At 47.8% G+C, this 5,765-nt stretch overlaps 1 pseudogene; it reads right to left on the bottom strand.

The window, feature by feature from the left end:
- Window positions 1–408: 408 nt before the first annotated feature.
- Window positions 409–2,635, bottom strand: LOC139354935 (uncharacterized; annotated as a pseudogene).
- Window positions 2,636–5,765: the final 3,130 nt, after the last annotated feature.

Genomic DNA, 5,765 nt, shown 5'->3' with positions numbered 1-5,765 from the left:
ATAACAAAATACAAAAAAAAAAAATAATAAAAAAAAAGTGTATTAATTAAAAATTTTTACTATAAAAATAACTTCATTATATTACGTTATTTTTCAAAAGGAGGGAGATGTAGTATGCACATACATTGAATACCCACTGTACCGAAAGTACTTAAAGGGTAAGCACTGTAACACTTTGTTGCAGTGTTTACATATTTTAAAGTCCCGATCATAAACCCTAAGTGGCCGAAATATGAACCGATCGCTATGGCTTAGCCCGCACACAGAAAGTGCTAGCGTCGGCATAATTGCAACGAACGGACAGCATATGCATACCCCTCGCGCCTCCACTCGAGAGCGCATAGCAATAGGTTAGGGCGGCTGTTGGACTATAGTCCGACACACTTAGACCTCAGTGGGTCCGTTGTGATACCGCATGATCTCGTTTCTTCCTTCTCTAGGGTCCCGTTTCTAGTAGTTTCAGCTTGTGTTAAGCTGATCAGCATGTCTTCCACCCGGAAGATTTAATAAAGGCACTTATGCTTTTGAGATTAATCTCCGATATTTCGGTAAGATCGTCGATGAAGGGGCTTCCTAAGTGTTTCAGTCTGAGTCTGCATAGGGCTGGGCAGAAGCAGAGAAGGTGTTCTACCGTTTCCACTTCTTCCTCATCCCTACAGCTTCTGCAGAAATCATTTTGCGGGGCTTTTAGCCTGTCGGCATGCGCGCCAACAAGCCAGTGGCCTGTAAGAGCTCGGATCAACATGCCACACTCTGTGCGGCTGAGCTTGAGTAACTCCGAGGTTTTCTTGTTGTTTATCACAGGCCATGTCTGGTGAGAGATGCGACACTGTGGTGCGTTTTGCCAATGGGTGTTGGCTAGTGTGTTGAAGTGGTTTTTTATGTTTAGCTTGCAAGTAGCCATGGGCATACCGACATTTTCCTCTCCTGGTAGGAGAGGCTTGGTGGTGCCCTGCCTGGCTAATTCGTCCGCTATGCAGTTGCCTACGATGTCCCGGTGACTCGGAACCCATATTAGGCTGATAGTAAACTGATTTGCCATCTCGTGGAGAGATCTGCGACAGTCTGCTATTGTACGAGAGTTGGTGTTTGTCGAGTAGATCGACTTAATAGCCGCTTGGCTGTCAGTATAAATGTTTAGATGTCCTCTCAGGAGGCTAAGGTTCCCTAAACAGGTTAGTGCTTCTTTTATAGCGTGGACCTCCGCCTGAAAGACGCTACAGCGGTTCGGGAGCCTGAATGACTTCCTGATATCGAATTGTTCGGAGTATACACCTCCGCCGACTTATCCTTCTATTTTGGAGCCATCTGTATAGAAACAGATTGCGTCCGTCGTGCCCGGTCGGCCCTGTTCCCATTCCTCTCTATCAGGAATCAGGGACTCAAAGGGTGTGTGACTATATTTAATAGATCTGCATAGATCCGTGATTTTCGGAATCGATTTATCATGCTGGAGAATTTTAGCATGGCCACATAATTGGGCTTTCCACTGCCCTGTGTCCCTCAGTCGAATAGCTGCCGATTTGGCCCTTTCCATGCCTGCTAAGTCCAGGCTAGGGAGGTTCAAGATCGCATTCAGCGCTTCATTCGGGGTGGTTCGAAGGGCTCCACTAATACACAAAGCCGCCATTCGCTGTACTTTGTTTAGAGGAGTCAGTATGCATTGTTTGTGTAAGGCGGTCCACCACAGAGCCACTCCGTACAGTAGGATTGGCTTGACTACCGCTGTGTATATCCAGTTAACTATTCTTGGGGACATGCCCCATCTTAGCCCGATTGCTTTTTTACAGGAGTAAAGTGCAATGGTCGCTTTTTTGGTCCTCTCTTGATTGTTTAAGCCCCATTTGAGGCGTTTATCTAGTACTAACCCCAAGTACCTGGCGTGATCGCTAAAGGAGAGATTACAATTGTTTAAAATGGATGGGCTAAGTTGAGGAATTTTGTACCTATTCGTAAATAGAACAAGTTCTGTTTTCGAGGGATTTACCCCGAGTCCGTTCGCTATCGTCCATTCCGATAGCATTTTAAGTTTAGCGGTCATAAGATCGCAAAGTGTTTGTGGATATTTTCCATTAAAGATGATGGCGACGTCGTCTGCATATGCCACGACCTTACAGCCTCCTCCCTCCAGAATCCGCAGTAGTTTATTTACTGCGATATTCCACAAGGGGGTGACAGTACACCTCCTTGCGGGGTGCCTCTGTTCACTAGTCTAGTCTGGGTTGAGGTCCCTAGTGTGGCTGTGACCATTCTGCTTATCAGCAATTTATGGATTAGTCTCACCATTGGCGGCTCAACCCCTAGTTCTGTGAGAGATTCTGTTATAGCGGTGGGAAGCACGTTATTGAAGGCTCCCTCTATATCCAGGAAGGCGATCAGTGTGTATTCCTTGATGTTGAGTGATTTCTCGATGCTGTTTGCCACCAAGTGTAGCGCCGATTCGGTTGACTTACCTTTGGTGTAAGCGTGTTGTGCTTCTGATATTTGTGTCGGGTCTACGGTGGCCCTTATGTGTAGGCTTATCATTCTTTCAAAGCTCTTAAGCAGGAATGATGTTAGGCTTATTGGCCTAAAATCCTTTGCTGTGGTGTGAGTGGCCTTCCCTGCCTTGGGAATGAAAACCACCTTTGTTTCTTGCCATGCTGTTGGTAGTTCTCCTACCGCCAGGATGGATTGGAATATTTTTTTCAACCAGTTTATGGCTATTTGTCCTGCTTGCTGGATGTGAGTCGGTGTTATCCCGTCCGGTCCCGGCGATTTGTATGGTTTGAAACTATGAATGGACCATTTCATGTTGCGGTCTGATAGGAGTGGATCTATTTCGATTCCCTCTCCTGTTCCTCTTTCAGGTGGATGACCTGCTTGTTGGCTCCCCGGGAAGTGAGCGTCTAGGAGCAGGTCCAAGGATTCTTTACTGGAGTCTGACCATGATCCATCTGCTTTTTGAAGATAGCCCAAAGGCGCGGCTGTCTTAGAAAATATTTTCCTGAGCCTAGCGGCATCAGTTGTTTTTTCTATGTCAGAGCAGAAGGTCTGCCATGCCGTTCGTTTTGCTCTTCTAATGGCCTTTTTGTAAGAGGCTAGTTCAAACTTGTAGTTCAGCCAATTGGTGTCCTCGTTTCCCGCTTTTGCTCTGTTAAACAGGCATCTGCAGTTGGTTCTGAGGATAGATAGTTGTTGGGTCCACCAGGGGGGTTTTTTCCTTCCTCTTGGTTTCTCTGTGGGGCATGCCACTTTGAAGGCAGTGTTGCATGCCTCTGTGAACTTGTATACTGTTTCGTCCAGCTCATGTGGGTTTGTGATGCTTTCTGACGGTTCCATGGGGGGGATATTTGTCAGAACTTCTTTGTACCTGTGCCAGTCTGCTCGTCTGGGGTTGGCGAAGCTGACCGGCAAGGGCGAATCAAGGGACAATACGGTTTCTATGAATCTATGGTCCGAGAAGGAGTGCTCGTCAGAGACTGCCCAGTTTTTGACTGCGCCTACGAGTGAATCTGATACCAAGGTTAGATCCATGATCGTTTGGCAAGCTTTAGTTATGAAAGTAGGGGCATTGCCCCTATTGCATAAAAATAGGTTCGAATTTAGAATAAAATCAAAAAGAGACTCACCTCTGTCGTTGTTGTTAGGGCAACCCCACTGGGTGTGATGGGTGTTGGCGTCACAGCCTATTACCAATCCGTACTTGAGCTTTTCGCATTCCTCTGCTAGTCCTCTGACCAGCGCATCTGGGGGGTTTTCCTTCTCAAAGGCCAAATAGGCCGATAGAACCCTTATAGAGCCACTCTGCAGCTCCAGGCTTACTGCGGTGTTGTCTCCGTTGCTGTAATTGCGAAGTAGAAATATACTAAGATGCCTTTTGGCTAATATGCAGGTTCGAATTTTACCTTCTTTGGGGTCAAGCATAAGCTTGTATTCCTTTGTTCCTAGTCCAGCAACCTTGCCTCCTACCACCCAAGGTTCCTGTACGAGGACTAGGTCGGCTCCGCCTTCTGTCAGGCGAAGCAGAAGTTCAGCAGATGCTGCTTTACTGTGGTGAAGGTTTATTTGTAGAAGTCTTAGTGACATCTACAGCTTCAACCTCCACCACAGTGACGTCGGCCTCCTCTGTGTCGCTGAGGTCCACGTCCTCGTTTGCCGGTCCGAGCGCACGCATCTCTCTGCTCAGCGACGAATCGGTAGAGTAGCCGTCCTCCGGCCCACCAGGTGCCTCCAACTCCTCAGCAAGCACCTGCTCGGCTGGGTTGCCGGCAGAGCTGCTAGCGGCGTTGGAGTCGCCCTTATACACTTTGATGTGTATCGCACTGAACCCGAAGTTCAGCACTTCACGAGCAGTCTCGATCGGAGCTACTGACTCCTTGTTCAGGACCAAAACCGCCTGGTTGACATCCCCTTCATGCTCCTCCACCTTGACGACTTTCCAGTCCTTCGTGGGGAGGTGCGGATTGCATTGTTGCAACATGAAGAGGATGTCCTCCGGCGTCTTGATCGCTGCTGGAATCCAGATCCTGGCTCGGGGTCTACTGGTGACATCGCACCAGTCAAGCGCAACGATGTTCGCCCCTTCGTAAACCTCGCCGAGCTTGCTTGTCGCCTCTTTGTACATATCAGCCGACCGCTGACTGTCGCATGCTACCACCTTGACGCTGCCCTGGTACCAGCCCGCGTCCATGCAACAGGGCGAGGTGCCTGGCTTCTCTCGTACCATGCGCAGGCAAATGAGGGAAAGGTGGGACTCCACTGCATCGCGGATCTCTGCCCGGGTAAGGCGATAGTTAGAACAGGGGGTCGCCATGTCCCTGAGCACACCGTTTGAGACTGGGCTATTTTTGATCCGGGCCCCCAGCCAGGCTGACTCTTGGCACGGTCCGTATTACACCGTAGTCCGGCCCGGAGTGAGATGTTGTTTGGGAGGGGAGTTGGGTAGGTGTTGTGTTGGGAGTGGGTTTTTGTAAAGCAACTATTTAGATGCGGCTGAACAACTCGCATCGTCGGTATTGCTTCGTTGCAAAATACCCGCTGGCTGTCCGGGACTGTTTATTTACTGGGGTTTCCGTCCACGGTACCGTGTTTGAGTTATCCCACCAGCTTATTCACAGTTGACCTCGAGAGAGGTCGTCCGCTATCCGCAACCTGCGACCCGCTCGGTTGCCCCAGCTAGGCGACTTTGGAACCATCTCACAAGTTCCTCAGCCGAGGCGCATAGCAATATATATAAGTACATTCCTTTATACATAAGTATATAGGTACATAGCCGTCTCTCTGCCGCCGCCTGCGAGCAGCGCAGCTACGAGACTTAGCCTTAACTAGAATTAAAGAATATTGTAAAAATCAGAGACTCTTCGATCGTTGGAGCGGCACCATTGCTGCTCCAAATAAACCCAAAAATAAAACTAAATAAAAATACAAATACAAACTACAAAACAACCATATTTCATTATAGTTAAAACTTTAAGCCAACAGTGGGTTTAATCTAGAGCTATAGCAACAAAAGGCCTTAAGCTCGCAATTCATATTTAAGATACTTACATCCTTCTCTAACTAATATCCTTTTATCCATCATGTAAACAGGTTTAGAATTTTATTGCGTGCTTCAACCCCTAGCCACACCCACCACTATAACAGATTTCACATTTCCAATGGCTGCCCCAGCTACCTAAACTGTACATTTCTTTTGATTTTCTCTTTTCCATTCTAAGCAATGTACACAATTTTTAAACTGGTTCTGACCTCCCGCTTTAATGGCATCCTCTACTTTATTTTCG

The sequence above is a fragment of the Drosophila suzukii genome, unplaced genomic scaffold (assembly GCF_043229965.1).
Source record: "Drosophila suzukii unplaced genomic scaffold, CBGP_Dsuzu_IsoJpt1.0 scf_4, whole genome shotgun sequence".
Lineage (NCBI taxonomy): Eukaryota > Metazoa > Arthropoda > Insecta > Diptera > Drosophilidae > Drosophila > Drosophila suzukii.
This window is presented reverse-complemented; position numbering and strand designations above follow the sequence as displayed.